Source organism: Paralichthys olivaceus, chromosome 9 (genome assembly GCF_024713975.1).
Source record: "Paralichthys olivaceus isolate ysfri-2021 chromosome 9, ASM2471397v2, whole genome shotgun sequence".
Classification (NCBI taxonomy): domain Eukaryota; kingdom Metazoa; phylum Chordata; class Actinopteri; order Pleuronectiformes; family Paralichthyidae; genus Paralichthys; species Paralichthys olivaceus.
This window is the reverse complement of record NC_091101.1, coordinates 24,661,249-24,680,630: the sequence shown is the minus strand read 5'-3', so window position 1 is coordinate 24,680,630 and position 19,382 is coordinate 24,661,249. Positions and strand designations below refer to the sequence as shown.

Below are 19,382 nucleotides of genomic sequence, written 5' to 3'. Positions count from 1 at the left end.
AACACTGGAACACCTGAATACATGCGTTTGTGAATAAAACTGCCAAGTCTTGGTGCATTTATTCCGATTTAAATTCACCGAGCTTCACAGGAAAACGACATATTTCATCAACAGCGCTCCCGTCATCATGCACAGGAGAGAAAAGCTGAACTCTGAGCCATCTGACTTTAAAATCCTGGGTAGGTTATCTCGGGTATTGATCGTGTTGTCAATGGCAGCCTTGTGATATGAGTCAAAACCCTATTTCTGCCCCTGCACGGTAGCAATAAACACAACCAAGCTGCCCGGAGATCTTTCCCTCTGACATTATTAGGAGCTACAACGGTGTGAGACTCAACATGGTGTAAAAACAAACCAAATGTCAGCACCACGGCCCGAGTGCCTCTTGCTATAGCCAACAGCAAATGTAATGAAAGCTGGGAATGGTCTGTTAGTACGCCGCTGACCTTTTGTGCATTTATTGTTCTCCTGACATTTCTCCAAGATGGAGGAGGTGAAAAACGGAATGAGGTGCCGCAGCAGAAATCGGGATTTTCAACTTCCATCTCCGACCCCGTTAGGGAATGACTTTCATCGATCCAAACTCCAGGACTTTGGGGTCGATGCTGTGTGATTGCCAACACTAACTTGCTGCTGCTCTCTGTAGACGTGATGCAGTTTCATTAGCTTTTCTGTCACTCTGATGTTACTGGAAAGCGAAAAGGGAAGAATGTTGTTGCTGCCCGGTGGACTGAAAAGGTGAACAGTAAATTGGTTGGTGGTTTTCTAGATAAACAAGCCAACAAAACTAGTATTTAAGCTTTCAAACCTCCACAGTGCCACGTTTTAGAATTCATCACTATTTCTACGTCCCCGCCTGGTGTCCACAGTACTCCAGACTTCAAGATCGACTCAAACCGAGAAGTTTGGAAACACGGCTGTGTCTTATTTTGGGCCGAAACTGAAACCAAAATGAGGAGGCGGGCATCCGCAGCAAAGTGAAAGTAAAGTGCTGCTGACACTTATTGTCAGTTCCACCTTGACGTCACTCCAAGAAAACCCCTGCTCTTTGTTTCCACCATTGTTGTTCCTTGTCTGAAGAATCTCACGTCACTAAGCAACCAACTGCAGTGTCGACAATCTGCTTCCTGTTTACACCGGCAGGCACAAGCCCAGTGTGCGTTGATGGTGAGGTGCTTTCTCAGGTGTTGACTTGTGATGTGTAGCTAGATTTCTGTAATCTTCAAAGCTTGTTGATGTTGCCCTCTGCAGAAAGTTGCATTTGATTGCAGATGATGGAAAATGTGCGTCTATCCTTCATACAACAGTACGAGCCGATGCTTTGAGTTTAATTAATCCTATTTTAGGTTTATTCTGTTGTTTCAGTCGTAGATGATCAGAAAACAACATCCCTGTCTGTCAGTGCTGGGCAGTCGGACTCTGAGAGGAAGTGATCTACAGAGAGGGAAAGGGGGAAACAGCTGTTTAATAATTCAGGGTGCTGAGATTAAAAAGTGAATTTGCCGGGCGCGTTATTAAAAGGCGGTGTAATTACTTCAGAACTCCGTGTCACTGCTTCAATAAGAGGCGCTTAATTTGGTTACTGCCACCTTACGCGTAATTGCAGAAGATGAACAATGCCTTGCACACAAAAGAGAGTCCGACCACATGAAGGCCTCACGACACCAGAGTCAATAAGAAGTGTTAGAGACAATACCCTGCTTGGGGATATATATGTTTGTGAAATACTTTGTGTATGTGTATAATATATTCCTTAAATCAAAGGGAATATACATGTTTTATACAGATTTTCAATAACGTCTCTCTGTCTGTGTGAGGAATACATATCAAGCAAACTGTTAATTTTATCGGCATGAGAATTGAACGAATTGTAAAAGTAAGTCAGATTTAGTGCTTATTGCTGTGGAGCTTTTATTTTGAAAAGTTTTGAATCTGGGTTCGAAGATTGTTTCTGAAATCACCAACGCGCAATGTGCGAAAATACCCTAGCTAAATAAATCATTCAAACTTCTACATAAGCCACACGTGGAAACTAAAAAAGCAAATTGAGTTTTTTTTTTTTTTTTTTAAATCTATAAAATCTTCATCGCAGATAAACCAGGTAGGATGAACTCTGCACACAAACAATACAAAAACTGACTGTTTACTGTGGAACTGTTTGAGGAGGATTCACTAATGACAAGGAATATTTTTTAAGATGCTTCTGAGCATCAACAGCTGAGGACCGGACAAATGTACGAAATATAAATAAAACATAGTTGACGAAGGGTAAAGTTCAAGGCAGACAGCATTTATTTCAAGGATCCAATTTTTTAGCATAAAGTGATATAGTCTTTTGGAAATGATCTCATCAGAGGAGCATCCATCAGGTCGGCTCCTTCCCTTTAGCTCGACCCTGTCAAATCCTCGGCGTACGTGTGTGTATGTATGAATCCATACTGGGACTGGACTCCTTCCTTCCACAGGCACTCCATCACAAAACAGAGGGAGTTGCTACCAGATGGTAAAACAAACACATCGCCCAACTGCCCATAACTCAAATCCACTTAGCACCCTCTTGTCAACATGTCTCTCACTCGTTCGCTGCCTCTCCCGTCCTCGCCGTACGCGGAGGAGCGGCGGGAGGAAGGAAGGGAGGAGAGAAAGGAAAATAATGCGGAAATAATGGGAATCGGCAAGAAAATTCCTGGAGGGGGTGTGTTTAATTTTAATCACCAAGACGATCCATCCTCGGTAGCTCTCATCCCTCCTCCGCTCTCCCTCCCCTCCGCTCCCCAAGGTGTATTGAAACGAGGCGGAATGGCGAGAACCTGGAGTGACAGCACGCGTAAAAGGTCACGGAGACAAAGTCCAAATGTGATGTTTGACTCAGGCTTTTGTGAGAGCTCTCGGGGAGGCGCCCAGGACTCGGGCCAGGGGTTAAGAGTTTGTAGGTCGTCGGGTCACACGATTTTCCCTTTTCCCTTGGCCTCATCCCTGTGCTTAAAACCTGTGCACTTGAGAGGGTAATTTATTATCCTGAGTGCTGTCCGACTTGGACAAGAAGGTGGGAGCTGGGAATTAAGCTTCCCACCTTCGATGACAAAACGTCCTCTCCTGTTTTTCCATGAGACATAAACATTTTTGTCTTGCCTATGCTCAGAAATTCATTTATTTGTTTTCTCATATCAAACACTGGATTGTAAATGTATTAACCTATACGTCGCCCCTGCTGGTTATCTTGCAAGGATTTATGTTTTCTTGATTACTGTCCTTGATTTCTTTGTTATGTTTCGTTTGACCTCTGTGTCCTGAGGGTTTTTGCCAAAATTACGTTTATATTAACGACATATTTTCAGAGCATATATCAGGCTGAAAGATTAGCAGAATCTCTTTTTTCCCCCTTTTTTTTTAACTAACTTCCAGCACAGTTCTGTTTCCCTGAAGGATTTATCTCATGAAAGTGGTCGGACTAAGTGATGGAAGTATCCTGTTTAGTATCTTCACCATGTTGATACTGCAGCCTCGCAGCCCGAGCTCAGGTGAAAAGGTGAAAAGATAAGCATTATCGTGGACACATAATTGTCAAAGGCACGGATAATTGACATGCATGCCACCGATGTCCAAAAGTCGGCCTGCCGATGACAGCCAAACTGCATTTGGCCCCTGGAATGCGCAGAGGCTGTTCTCAGACATCTGAACATCAAACGGCGCTCAGCTCTGTCAATCTAATAGCTCTGGATATGGGATTTATTGGCTCTCGCAGGCCAAAAGAGAGACAAGGGGCGAAAGCAAAACCAGATTTTCTCTCCCATATCAGTTTCTCCTCTGTCAGTCATGCTCGTAGAAGAGTGCTCAGGAGAAGAGGTGTGTGATGTTATTACTTCAGATTAGCGAGATTAAAATGCTGCAGAGAATCCAGGGAGTGTGAAAAATAAAATAACATAAAAACACGAAACAAGTAAACTACAGACAGAAAAGTCATCACGCAGTTTTACACATGTCTGATGCTACGGCAGGTTTTCACTAAAAACCGAGAGCAACATCTAATGGAATAAAAATAATAAATGTTTTCACTTTCACATCAGCTGATTTGTGTTACGCACACTTCTAAACATGTATGTGAGTTTTTTCTTACTTCCCTGATAGTCAGTTAATGAAGCTTCTATCTGAGCTGTGATGTTCCAGAAGAAGCACGTGTTGACTTGCAAACTTTACAGATCGTCTGAGTTCGTGTTGGACAGAAATCAGAGCAGAGCAACTCAGTTAGCTGATGGTGAAAACTAATGACGAACGGCCATTTATGGAAGAAGAAAAGTGCAGCACGGCGGCCAAAGACTGAGGACACAAGTCAGGCTTGTCGTCCTCCAACCCTTGATGAAGACGAGGTTCTCATGGAGCAGGATGGAATCAGGAGGACTTCTATTTATCTCCGTTAGCCCCACTGAAAAACTCCCTGTCCCTGCTTAGATAGCCCTGCCAATGCGCCATGATGTCATCTCCCTGGCGTGCTGTGATTGATGCATCCAGGCTGCCAGCTCTGCGCTCGTGGGAGGCGGGGGAGTGGGGATATAGGAGGTCGAGGCAAAGAAGGGGTGAATATTTCCACAGATAGAGACGTCCAAATGTGAACGGAGCCCAGCGTGGGGTCACTTCAGAGCTCGGGCCAACACGGCGCATACCTGCAGGTTTTAGTGCGCCGGCTCCCAACAGTTGGTCAGTTTTGATGTTTCAAATGTGTTCACAAGTAGGGAGTCGTGCTGATGGTTTTGCTAGCAGTGGTTTGATGGAGACGCAGCGGGGTGGGGGTCGGGGGGGCTTCCCTCTGCGTTCTGTTACATATCAGGGCTGAGGGAAGAATGGAGGGAGCGGGGAGATGGAAGAGGTTATTGTGAGTGGAAGAGTAAGTGTTTCACAGATAGTCGTGGAGACACGCTGAGACCGACTCAACGGGGAGTCCCCGTCCTCTCGTCAGCCGGCCAAGTTAGTTCTGCCGCTCTAACGTCTCTATCGCTGCTTCGTAGGGTTTTATACGTGTCCGAAGAGACGCAGCCTGGAAATCCTCTGTTTCCATGTGTGTTCAGTTATTTTGAAATATCGAGGCATAGAGTTTCTCATTCTCTATTGCTTTTTAATTTGCCTTTTTTTTTTTTTTAGTGTATAAATAAAAACTCAACAAAGAAACAGCTGGCGACTCAGCCCATTAGGAAACAATAGGATCGAGAAAAATAATGATAATAAGTCCCATTTATCTGAGTCAGGATGAAGGAAATTCAACCAAAATCAAGTGTTATTTCAATTTATAATATGTATTTGTTCATTGTCATAATTTACCGAGACATTCAAGAAGAAAATCAGCTTAACGCGTCGTCAGTGTGTCTTTTTAATGGCAGGTTTCCCAGAGGTGGATCATTATTACCTCCAGATCAATATCATTTAAAAATAAACATCCACGCCGACACAAAGTCAATGATCCTTCACTGAACGTGTAAATGAGTAAACACAAACTCACGCTCTCCCACTCGCTTATCGACACGCTCACAATTAATTAGGGGCCGGTTTTCGTTACTCTACATTAAAGGATTGAAGAAAGCTGCTGTTATTAAATAAGAAGGAAGTCAGGTGTTAATAGTTAACAGTGCAAAATAGTTTCATTCAACTCAAATGTCTTGAGTTAGCCATGTTTATATTTGTCCGTCTGCAGAGACGCTGATTGCCGCACGATGCAAATGTCCGACGAGTAGTTTGGTTTTCATTCCCTCTGCCAAAGGGTTTATGTTTTTCACCTCCGTCCGTCTGTTTGTTTGTTTGTTTGTTTGTTTGTAAGCAAGATTTCACGATTAACAGTTTTCCTTGAAACTTGGTGAAAGGTTGTGATGTGAGAAGAACCCGTACAATTTGGTGCAAATCCAAATCAGGGGGCGTATCCAGGATTTCTTTCTTTAAATAAGCGGGATATTTTTATTTAACGTTTTCACTAGGAAATAAATCATTGATTCATTAATTTAAAAAAACTCAGACACACATTTCGTGAGCTGATTTATCTGAGTGTGTGAAATTTGCTGTAGCAGAATGAATTCGGATTTAAAAAATTTTAATTAAAAAATATTGTATTTGCAATTCAAGTTTTTGGTGCATAGGCTACAGAGAAACTAAATGCTGACTTGTTTTTCTATTTTCTATTTTAATATATGTGTGTTTACTTTAGCTTCGCTGGAATTCAGGTTTGTGAATTTCGACTTCATTCAAGCGGGCTATTTAGATGCCGAGTGCTCGTGTCTCCATGCCTCTGCTGGTATTTAAAACATTTTAAGTGCAGATGTTTGTGTGCACACGTCTTGAGTCGGCCCCGTGTACGTATGGTGTTTGTGTCCAGACATGCAGATCGCTGCACGTGTCGGAGAGAAGGTGTCCAGTGCTACACAATCAGTATCGGCCCCTGCTCCTTTTCACTGTGGTCCTGCAACTGAGACTGAACATGGGGCGCAGGGAATTGAGGTGCATTGATCTGTCCTCTGCGGCGTCTCCCTGGACGACTGAAATCATTAACCTCGCTGGCACAGACACAGGAAGCAACGACAGAGTATCTTTGAGAGGTTAATTAAAAATAAAAGCACAAGGGGGAAGGGCAGGGGTGTATTCACCAGGGAAAAGTGCGCTGACTTCCAAATGAGCTCCCTCCAGTAGCTCAGTGGACGTGTTTGTAGTCAGACTGTGATAAAATATAAAGCACTGAAACAGAGTTCAGGTTGAAGCAGCTGCACGTTGTGGATTATTCCTTTTTATGTCAAACCTGCAGTTTAAATTTGTTTTTACTTTAACTACTCAGGAATCAACTGTGCAAATAAGATGCATCTCATTTCCCATCTGTTGTCTTAAGTGTTGCTTTTATCAAGATGAAGATTAATTTACGATTGATTTCAAACTTAGATCTTATTGTTATTACACTGGATACGACTGACACTGTCAAAGTAATTACCAAGAATTGAAAATGCAATGAGCTACACAACAAATAATGCAACTCAGTAGTTTTCTAAAGAAGCCGGTTTAAGATTTTAAATTGTGTAAAAATTCAGTTTCTGTAAATGGTATAAATTTCTATAAAAACTGACGTTCTACACAAACAATAACTTTAAAACACGAGCGTTAACAGTCAGTGGCCCGGACGTTATCCAGCGAAACGCCTTTCAGCTGAGGGACATGTCCATCAGCTGTGACAGCTTCACACAAACAGCAGCTGATGTTTAAATGTCAATGAGACGTCAGATCGAAGTCGCCGTCAATGAGACATTTTGAACCGTTTCATCTTCTTCGGGACAGTGACGCAAAGTGAACACAACAGTCTGGCAGAGTTCTGCCTGAATTCATACATTCTTTATGAACGTGTTATTGAAAAGTCTCATTATGTTCATCGAAGACATATTGGGACCAATGTTTCTTCACCCAATATCGTCTACAGTACGAGAGACATTATTTAAGAAGGCACCTCATTGGATTACGACCGCACACAGCCATGAGTTGTTTTATTAGTTTGCTGTTGGTGTTTACAGCTTAAGTAAGTTAGCTGTTTGCAATTGTGTGAAAATGTGATGTGGATCAACTTGATGGGCCTGTTGAGCAGAGTTATTGCAGTCTGCGGTGCCCGGGAACACTCGGGAAATGATGCTCCCCCCTGTCAGCGGAGCAGAGCCCCTCTGCCTCTGGATCTGTGGGTAATTACTGAGACTCTGCTGACTCAGGACACAACAGCCCTGCACACACAAGCGAACACGCACACGTGGACGAGCGCGTCCCAGAATTCGCACACATGCAAAAGACATAGAGCTGCCACCAGGACAGGTTGCGGCTCACTGACTTATTGAGGTTCTCAGTGGGAGAGCTGCTCTGGAGACACAAGTCAAGTCGTTGGTTTAGTAAAACCACAAAGAACAAATCATTGTTTATTCATGTATGTAAAGAGGATGACGAGGGAGTGACCACTGCTTTTTGAAGTCATGGTCAAAACCTTATTAAAGAGTCAAAAGAGTCAAACTGGAATAAACCAGACTTTTCTTTTTATTTCTAGTGTTAAATGTTCAACTTTCTCAAACAGAAATGAAATCTCAACATTTCTGCCTTTTGCTTTAGTGTCACTTTTCTTCCATCCAACAAGAACTATCCATCAATCCCATTTCATTTGAGTGGATTCATAAATTACAATTTATATCTATCGAGCCACAGGATCACTCTTCCTGTTATAGATTTTGTCAAAACGTAAAGCAAAAGTAAAAATGAATGTATCCCATCCACGGGATTATTGTGCCCTTTAATATTCTCCTCAGATACAGTCGTTTTCTGGATGCTGACATTTTCTCGATGCAAACATTTCTGCTAAAATCCTTTTGCACATCCCAGAAAAAAAGGACAATTGTGTGAAACCCATTAGATCAATATGTTTTGCGTAAAATGTCCAGAAATAACGACACAACTTAGAGATTTTCAGATAATTGGCTAATTAACTCTTTTAGTTCTCCTGATCACCTCTGCTTGTGAGAATCTTTGAAACACCAGATTCATCGACTTCCCTGGCGACCACCCGCGGGACCTGGTGATGTTTCAGCGACAGAAAGCCCGTCCCCCTTTCTCAGATGAAATAATTCCCAGGTTTATTAGCTCGTGGAAATTGGCTTCACTGGAAGGCAGAGAAACAAATCATTTGAATACGTACCCGCGTGTCCTAATGTTCATTTCAGCGCTGTCACTTAGAGGGGAGGGAGGGAGGGAGGGAGGGAGGAGGGACGGATGGAGCGCATTGTGCCGCTGACAGGATTGGCTTTGTGTGTGATGAATGGGGCTGTCACAGACGGTGACAGGTTTGTGTTCAATACATGTGGATGTACAATACGCTCTGCATCCCGTGACAAGCTGGGAGGCTTTCTGTCCTGATAATCTCCATATCGTTTCATCTCCGGCTGCTTACGGCGGATGTGGTCACCGAGGGGTGGGCCATGGCCGCTGCACACAGACCGTCCGTCCGGTGGAAGCTGAAAAGTAGGACACAAAGTCAAGTGATTTGAGAAACAGAGGAAGATACGGATCTGTTCGACAAACATTTCCGAATGCTCTGTTCGCGCCTGAAGTTAAGAGGTCGGCTGAACGCACACAGATCTTAATATTGAGAGGTTACAGCTGCAAATCTAAAATAAACTACTTTACAGGTTGGTACAAATCTAAACTCTTGCGCTCCCCCACTTTAAGACAATGGGCGAGAGATGTGGGGTTTATCCTGGACACGTCGGCAGGTCAACACAGGGCCGACATACAGAGACACACACACACTCTCACACCTTAACTCAACCCTAATCTGCATGTCTTTGGACGTACCCGGAGAAAACCAAGATATTGCAGCTAGAGGACATTGATATTTGTTCAAATGTTCATTTTTCCAGTAAATTTGGTTGAATTTGTTATTTGATGCAATGAAAACTGGCTGAAACACCACGATTGACAGGATCGATGGATTATTTCGGCCTCGATGCCGTCGCTCCCGCACCAAATGCACGATGGTGGTTTTCGTATAAGGGAAATTTTGGCTTCATTTCTGTACAACGGGCGGAAGAGGAGATGCACCGTCCATGTTTATTTACAGTCTATATGAAACACTAACTACACAGTTTACGTGGCGGAGCTTCGTTTCTCACATATAAAACCCTGGAGGAAAAAAAATCCTGTTCCATATGTTCACTTGAGGCACGTGCGTCCACATCTGGACATAAAAATGCACCACAGGAATAAAAAAAAAAAAAAACTTTAAAGTTTTCTTTTGTTGTTGTAGTGGCTGTTAACACTTAATTAGCACGCTAACACTAAGTAGCAGGAATAGATGTGCTGCTGTACATAAAATACAACAGATGAAGTGGAGAAATGCTTTAAAATGGCTCTGCTGCAGGGAATATAATGGAAAACAGGGACGTAGCAGCGAGGGTGGAAGCGTGCACGTCTCCTTACAGACGGGACTCATGCAGGCCGACGGTGTTGTAAAGGAAAAGAGGGAGGAGTGAAACTCATCCGCTAAGTTACAGTGGAAAAGCTTAAAGCTGAGCAGTTCTTCATACATCACACAAATCCGTTTGAGTTTTATGTATTTTGGTTGGAAGTTGACGAAAAACAATTCATATATTGATGCTTAACTGTAACAAACAAGGGATTAGACCAACCTCTTGTTGACTCTGGAAGCGGTTTCTAGAAGAACAGCCCAGAAACGGTTGGACCATTAGTTTCAGAGTCCAAATCTGTCGTGATACTGATTTGGAAAAGAGAAATAAAACACAGACACAAAGAGTTCGACGGTCAGAGGACGCAGGAGTTTCTCTCCATGGATTCATTGTTCACGGCTGCGATGGAGTGTGAACCTATTCTGAATATTTATGAACACACCGCGACGGAGTAAGTTATGGACACGGATCGGGCCAAGACCTCGCTCAGTGTTTTCATTCCCTCTGTATTTATGCTTCCTGACATTTTTTTTTTTTTTTTTTTTTTTTCCATTTCTATTTTTTCTTCTCCATTAAAATACCTCAATGAAATAAGTCAGAAGAAAGTAAAAGACAGGTTTCTAATAGGAAACGTATGGAGACGATGTCAAAGGATGAAAAACAGTTAAGACAAATATCACGTCTTCGTGTTTATTCATCACTTCCACAAAACATGTCACATGTTCTGTGGAAGCCTCTGACGTCAGCACGGCTCTAAAACTGAGCGTCAGGCTAAAGCTTTTACTTTTGAACTTCCTGCACATTACTATGATTTGAATTCTTAAGGAAGAAAAAAAAAAAAAGAGGAGGGAGCTTCTTCCAAAGAGGAGAAACTTCAATTTAAATCTTGTGTGGAAATATAGATGGCAATAATAATGATTTAACAGCTGGCTAAAAACATCCAAACATGTTCCAGTGAGCGCTGCGCTGCACCTCAGCTGCGATACACGTAGTTTAACAGCTTATATTTCACCTATGTGGACGCATGAATCATCCCATGTAGTGCATCACAATTAGAGCCAAAATAGCAGCGAACGTGCCAATAACTCTTGGTGTTAGTTTTATCCTGCTGAGGTGAGAGCAGGTTTCTCCCCTTTCACATTAAATCTTAATCAGCGAGGTTGTTTCATACAATTACTCTGAAAACTCGGCGGCGAGTCTCTGGCAGTCGACCCGCGAGTGGGAGACATGGAGTCGAGTATGAGGAGAAGAATCTTCAGTCTGGAATGAAAAATAACTGAAGAGTGGGACATCTCCACTCTGTGTCTATTAATAGCATCTGTATATACACTTTCTATACACTGTGCGTACACTGAACATGTACTGAGCATACGCTGAACTGACTTGAGTTCCAAATTAAAAACGAACCAGACCAAGAAGCAGAGCAGGATTAACTCATCTGACTTTCAGAACTTTGGAGGTTTTCCCACCGCAGTCGTATCCTCTGAATATTGATGGAGTTTCGTGTAAATCACCTTTGGCCTCAACTCTAAATAGAAGATAACACAAACTCAAATCAGCCCGGTCGTCCACGGCCATCAACTCTTTCATCTGGGACGAAAACGACGAGACGATGACCTCAACGAAGTTTGGAAATGACCTCACGTCCTGGTTTAAGGTCAAATAAGATGCATCTTAATATCTGGAGACTACGTTTTCCCGATAATGTGCCAACAGTAAACACTGGACAGCGTCATGGAGCAGTGGCTGAGTTTTGTTTTTGTTTCGTACCTTTAAATAAAGATAAAATACTTTTTCTGATAGGCCTCGGATACGTTGGAGAACCTCTGCTCGGGATGACGTCAGGATCCGAATGTGATTTTAAGTAAAAGCACGGTTTGTGTTCCTCGATGACAGAAGTCTTCACTGTGAACGCGTTTGTTCGTTTTTTGTGGAAGTGCCAAACCGTGACGTTCAGGAACACGAGACAGAAACGTTCTGACTCTCGGCCCCGGATACGTACTTATCCTAAATATTGGTTGACCTTCCCAGTGCCCGGCGATTACTCTCCTGTGAGTCCTCATCACCCCTCTCCTCCTCCTCCTCCTCCTCCTCTTCTCCTTCTTTTTCCACAGATGGATTTTTTTTTTTGTTGCATTAATCCCATAGATCAGGTGGGTTTTGTCAAAGTGTTAAACTTTAATACTTTGGGTCATTTATCTTTACGGCCGAACCCGGGGCCTGTCAGCGACCAGACGAGCTATTTCCTCATTTGGTTTGGGAGCAAAGTGGCGCAGGAGAGAGCGAAGGAGGAGAAGGAGGAGGAGGAGGAGGAGGTGGTGATGGAGTAGAGTGAATGTGGGGGTGGGGGTGGTGGTGGTGGTGGTGGTAGGGGTCTCTGCACACCACTTAATGAAATCCTGATGTGAGGAGACTCGGTGGAGGGGTGATCTCCGAGGTCACGGCGCCCACACCATCTCCAGAAAGCGACGGCCCTCCAGAGAGGTGGCTTCACTTACTCATTTCTTTTCCTGGGGCTCGTAAAGAGCAGCCGACGATGTGGCCCTCATTACCCCTCGGAACGCCGCCGCACCGGGGACCCGACCGGGCGCCCAAGTGGACAAGGATAGAATTGCAAGTGATTAATTTGTCCAGAGCTCCCCTGGAACGTGGTCGTGCTCACACAAGCATTTGTCTTCATTTGCCAAGATATGTGCAGTGACATGGGAAGATGGGCCCTCGGAGTCCTGAGGCTGTGGTTGTGTTTTCTTTTCTCAAATCATGGTTAAAAAAAAAAAAACAACAGCAGAAACTTCTGTAAACAAAATACTGCGTGTTGGTTTGAGTCTGTCCGTCAGTGTCTTTCTTAAATAGGTACGACACGCACATCCAGTCAAATATAGTATTTTATACTATTGTGAACTATACTTTATGTATATTTACTATGATATCTACTACAATCTGTATATATTCTGTATTCCTGATACCTCATGTGATTTATTCACAATGGATTGTGGGTGTTTAAGATGGCGACTGACGAAGAGCGTCACTGGTAAATAATTCCTCGATGTGGATTTTCTCTTTTTCCATCATTTCAGATTCAAACTCGTGGAACTAATGAATGAATAATGAATTATTCTCTATACACACATTTTGTTTTGTTGCAGGAGCTGGTGTGATGTCAGGGCTTTATTTCACTGGTGTAATTACAACATGTAAATACGAGTTGAGACAATTAAGCAGAGAGTTTATCAAACGAGCACGAAGAGTGAGTTTGATTGGACAGTTTTGTCAAATTCTTTCTTCACTGAAAGTCACAAAACTTAATAAAATGAGAACATTACATCTGTTGTATTTGAACTGAATGAGATTTGTCTGCATATTATTAACCTCAGTTATAGAAATATGTCTGATATCGACTGTAATGAGCTGATATTCACAGTTTTGTGCAACATGTGATGTAGATACAAACATTCACTCAGGATATCAGAGCGTCAGACTCAGGTTTAATGAGTTTTATAATATGATGAAGTTAAGCTAAAGTCAGAATAGTGTCATTTTCATGCAGACGTGATTCATCCTGATGTGAATCTACAGTTTACACACATGAACATTTTAATGAAAATATAACAAAACAGGTCAGAAAATGTTGCTGCAGTTTTTTTTTGTTTCTGTCTGTTTGTATCTAAGGTCGTGAATGTCTGAGGTCCGCTGGACACAGTGTTCATGTTGTGGTCAGTTCTGATCACAGAGCAACTCAGCAGCAGACTCCCGTCATTAACTAAAAATAGATCTGCCCACGTGCACTGTGTGTGTGTGTGTGTGTGTGTGTGTGTGTAATCATGCACTTGTGAATTTCAATCCCTCTGAAACTTCATGATCATAATTTTGCTCGATAACAACAAAATGATCCCGAGCACCAAAACTCAGCCGCTGATTATTTCTGATGCTGTAAAAAAATAATTGCAATATTTTCTAAAAAGATTTTAAATCCTGTGATTAATTTGCAATTTTTTTTTAATTTATCTTCTTAAATAATGTTTATAGGTAAAAAAAAATCAATGATGGTTGTATTTACCCTTTAATAAACAAGCCTACATAAACACAAAGGACACATGATTTATATTTAGTCTGGTGTCATTGGTCATTTTAGTTGCTCTTTTAGGTGAGTTGGTTTAAGGCCACACACACACACACACACACACACACACACACACACACACAATATAAATGTGTGGTATCAGATTCCACACTGTGCACTAATTACATAGTAATGAGGCTAATCAAGAGTCAAACAAGAGAAACATTCAGCCTTAATGCTGTAATCCTGCTTTAAGCCTCCACATATCCTTCTTTATGATGTTAAATGGCCCCCGATGGACCAATACAGACGAACAAGGACGACCACAGTCCACACATGGGGTGGGGGGGTGGGGGGTGGTGGTAGTGCAGTGTGTGTGTGTGTGATCTTAGCCTATGGAATAAAAAACACAGAAGTCTGCAGTAGGTTTGAGTTCAGAGGTGTTGGGGCTCAAAACATCTGCTGTTATTTATTTGTGAGTCTTTGCAGATCTGAATCTCTGTGGTTTAGTTGATGTCAGAGGAGGTGAGTGTGTGTGTGTGTGTGTGTGTGTGTGTGTGTGTGTGTGTGTGTGTGTGTGTGTGTGTGTGTGTGTGTGTCAATGCAAGGCCACAGAAACTCCGTTAGACAATAGATACCGTGACCTGGATGACTGAGCATCTTCATTTGTTGCTATTTCGTAGGAAACTTGCGACCAGACAACAGAATCCTTCAGATATCAACACTTCATTCGTTTCTTCGATTAACGAGGGAAACTGTTGAGTTCAACCATCATCATAGAATTATATCAACATTACAATTCTGATATCAGTCGATATCGATAATCTTCATATATTGAAATATATGTTTTTATATATCGATACATGGTTCTAACAAAGGTTGTTTCTAATGTTTTATTTTATCTTTATTCTTCTTGTTTTGTTATTATTATTACTTATTATTATTATAAAACTTTTCTTATATATTGCGACTGACTGAGATAATTGGTGATATTTTTTGTTGCCCAGCCTGAACATTGTCGTAGGCCTTCATGATCGTCTTCGTCATATCTCTGTTGATGTTGTTATTTACATGAGTTGCTTTGTGGAAAACAAGTGTCCATCAACACTCAGATGCTCGTGCTAACCATCATTTTGTTAAGTTGTGTGAGTACCTGCATTGTGAGGAGTGTCAGTCGGAGCTGAAAGAAAAAAAAGGGTATGTTTCAAACAAAAGAAAATGGCACATGAACATTTTCTGGCTGCAGGATATTTTTTTTTTAAGATTCTATGAAATAAAACTCTCTTGACCCAGTGAATGGTGAATTGATTCATGAAGAAAAAAAATACAGCAGATTGGTCATTAACAAAATAAATTCTAAAAAACAGCTGCAGCCCTGGTGTCAGATTTTAGCACAAAGACACCAAACACATGTTGATGTTTTCTATAATTTGCAAAACCACAAATATAAAAACAGAAAGGTTAATATCAGGCCACGGATACATGTGACTGACAGATTTAATGTCACTGACTCACACCTCTGTCTCTTCAGAATCCAAACAAAAGCTCCTCTACCTGGCGAAGGCCCACGTGTGACAGCTCCTGACACAGAGGAGGAGGAGGAGGGCGACGTGATGCAGAGCCTCGACCAATGACAACTCGCTGCGTGGACGACGCGTCAAGCTGCTGCGAAGATCAACACCTGCGAGTCTCAGCAGCCGAGGAGCGACGTGCGTTCGAGGACAGTTTGGAGAGAACAAGCGCCACAAGTGAGGCGAGCTGTCAGAGACACCGACGCTTTAGTAAGGTTTGATATCGGCCTGGTATTAGCCCCCCCCCCCCCCCACACACACACACACACATGCACACACGTGGCAGGTGGGTTGAGTTGGATAAAGGCAACTTTACGCACGAGAGAAGACAAAACAAACCACAAATATCAAAATGTGTAAATCCATTCAGATTGAAGTCCTTCCTATTTCCTGTGGCCTCAGAACGAGCAGACATTCTCATCATCGTTTTAATAGACTTCAAGTTTTTTCATATTATTTTATCCAAGCTGTAAAAAAAAATGAACTCCGAGGTTCACAGTGTCCGGCTCGAGGCCCCAGGTCATTGTGGATGAGACGCACCATCATCCAGCGGCTCTCAGTGTGTTCCACCGTGGAAACAGTCGAGTTTGTGAGAATGGAAACAAACACCCACTGCGCCCTGAGCAGCCTCCTCCTGTATCATGTTCTGCTGTGAGGCGTTTACAGCTGTTTTGTGTCATAATACAGGCCGACACGCTGCGCTGCGAGAGCTGCCGCTTTACAACAGAGGCGAGAGGAGACCAAACCTGCGCCACCACGCACGACCTGGACACATAACCCCAAACACAGCTCATGTAGAACCCCAGAATAAAGCCCTTATTTTATAGGGGTAGAAATCATCGTATTATTTATTTTTTTAAATGACCTCAAAATGTTTTTTTTAAACGGAGCTGAAAACAAGTTACAACTGATTTAACGTTGAATTTGTCTTCATCTTTATTCGTTTGAAAATAATAATAATAAAGAGAATTATTTGTGGTTTCCATCACCTGTATTTTCCATTGTGAGATTAATGTGGCCCTGTAGTGAGTACAATTCTTCTGTTGTGTGTTTCCTTATTTTTCAAAGAGCAAATTTGAATTTAGACAAAAAATAACCAAAGAAAGATTGTGCACGTTTTAAATACTTGACGTTTTAACTGCGTTACACGTTTGAAACAATCGAAAAAAATCAAAATCAAATCAAATCGATTACAAACATGTTTTTTTTTTTTACAAACGGGTCTCATCGATGCAGCTGCGTAATGACCGGTGACTCCTCCAAGCACTGTGTCTGATTACATTTATATTTGTATGTATAGTAATAGTAATGTTCTTATTTCAGTTGTGGGATTTGTCAGCAGCCTCTCCTGGTCCCCGGTGCAGGAGGATGAGGCGGACACAGTGATGTGAACACCTCCTGCTCTGAACACGGTGGATTAATGTGGTGATTAATGACGGAGAGGATGACCTTTACCGGGAGGGCGTCTCCACATCACTTTGACTCCATCGAGCTACACGAGACGATTATTTAAAGGTGACCAGTGAAATCTACTGGAGAAGATGTTTGATTAAATCCATCCTGTCAGAGACACATTTGGGCCTTAAAATAAAAATATATATTCCGTAAGAGTAACAAGCTTCTTTGTGGAGAGAGGATCTCTGATGGCGCTGATTGGAGGTTAAACCAAAGCGAATCATCCAATTAAATCCCCCCAGAAGAGGTGATTGATGATGTCAGCTGCTCTGCTTCTAATTAACGTTTAAAATTAAGAAAGAAAAAAACTTTCAGGACCAGATTCACTTCAGACCTTAGAGCCCATTGAAGCGTGTTTTTTTTAGGGTTGGGGGTCTCAGGGTTATTCACGCTCAAACTAAATTTGAGGGTTAATAATCTACAGCAGGTCGGGTCACGGTGCAGCAGGGTTCCTTATCTTTCACAGGATTAAATTACCAATGAAATGAAAAATAATCCTCAGAGCGGTTTCCTCTTTCTCACAACTGTGTGGAGGATACAGGCCTGTTAGGGACATTGGGGTAAACACAATACAAATATCAAAATATTATTTGTACATGTGAGATTTTTTATTTTTTATTTCTCATTAATCAACGAGTGGAAAATATTTCTATCTAAACTAGTTTTCTGGTATTTCTGGAAAGTAAAACCACTTCATAATAATAATGATGATAATAAAATAATTGTATCCTGCATTTTAAAGCTTTTAACTGATCTCATATCCAAGTCCTAAATGTCCAAGTGAATCAGAATCACTGTGATATTAATAAACTGCCTCAGCCTGAATTTTCTGCTACCTGCACTTCTTTAGAAAAGGATGCTTGCCCCTGTCCAAACCCCCAAACTACATTAACTCCCGCAAACTGCTGCTCGTTATGGAGAAATATATATTCAAAGCAGCCACAAAGGGTGGACCTCCAAGGCAGCTAATAGAATTTCCTGCTGTTTTATAACTCTGTCCCTAAACCAATGTCACCATATGCTGCTGCTGCTGCTGGCACAGGAGCCTCCGCAGTGGCTTCGTGGGCGCCAGGTTTCATCCAAATGTGTCGGAATAATCTGATTGTGCTTCGGAAAAAAAAAAAAGAAAAGAAAAATACAAAAAAGAAAGGCTGAATTTTTACAGCGTTTGTTTTATTCAACCTCTGGCACGTGGAAGCAGCTGGCACGCTGATAAGAATTCAGCAGCAAGAATGTAAGAATATCTTTAATTTAGGTAACGTAGGAAGAGAAGCCTTTGTTCCATTTTGCGTAAAATTGCCCATTTGTTGTGGTATTTTTTTTTTAATTCAACCTAATGACATTTAATTCAACCATTAAATATGTTGAAGCTTTCCTCATTATTCATGACTCTTATAAAAGGTCAAATGCATATTTCGTTCTGCCTACAGATCACGCATCACCTCTAAAAATCATTAAAACGAATATAAGCCCATGTGGCACTAACTGTCTACTGCGTTACATTTTTACAAGCTTTAAATAAAACAAGGTGTTTCCTCTGAGCGGACGTACCTGCTGCTCTCCTCGGTGTCCGACTCCTTCCACTTTTGTCTCCCAACATCAATAAACTCCCCCTTCCAGAAAAAAAAAAAAAAAAATTAAAATTCACATCCTCCGTCCTCAGAGTCTGAGCCACAGCTCGGCGTCACCTTTATTAGACGCTCGTTTCACGCTAGCGCATTAAATTACACTGTAACTCTGGGGTTTACCTGCAGGGTCACACATTGTCTCACTGATAAATTACTAAAGGGAAGAAGAAAAAGGACAAACGACAACAAACACTATGAACAAAGGAGATACTATAAATTATATAAAACTATCTCAGTCAAACAAATGAGTTCTTTAATTTAATTTTTGCAAAGACAGAAATCCACCACCTGCCTCGTGAAACGATGGATTAAACCGGACAGTTTCTCTCCATGTGTACCTATCTTTTAATAATCTTTAAAAATCAGTTCCTTAAATGTGCTCATTGTGACTTTAAAGCCAAATTCCCGTGCAGCACGGTGTCTAATGCCCACATTACGCATAACGCCCTATGCGTAATTACGCACCTAAATGATTAAATGGATATCACGGCTGGAGACCATTGTTGGCTCGGTGTCCCTCCAAACTTTACCATAATGCTGGTGGCAGATTTTGAATGGGCATCAACTCTCCCTTTCTAGAGGAACAGACCAGCAGAGGGAAACAGATGCATAAACATTTCAGGGGCATCTTTCTCCTCGGCAGCAACAGACTCCTCCTATTCCCCACGTCCAATTAGTTATTATGGTCCGGCCCTTTAAGACGCAGTAGCGGGTC

General features: G+C 42.0%; 1 long non-coding RNA gene across 2 annotated transcripts; it reads right to left on the bottom strand.

Moving 5' to 3' along the window:
* Positions 1-7,192: 7,192 nt before the first annotated feature.
* On the bottom strand, positions 7,193-19,259 carry LOC109640435 (uncharacterized). Of its 2 annotated transcripts, XR_002203501.2 has the most exons (5): positions 19,133-19,259; positions 18,591-18,652; positions 15,568-15,771; positions 15,167-15,193; positions 7,193-9,002 (listed from the first exon to the last, which is right to left on the bottom strand). It is a non-coding gene; the product is annotated as an uncharacterized lncRNA (long non-coding RNA). The 2 variants fall into 2 exon arrangements; XR_011244091.1 differs by lacking the exons at positions 18,591-18,652; positions 19,133-19,259 and adding an exon at positions 16,574-18,574 and having other exon boundaries at positions 15,568-16,349.
* Positions 19,260-19,382: the final 123 nt, after the last annotated feature.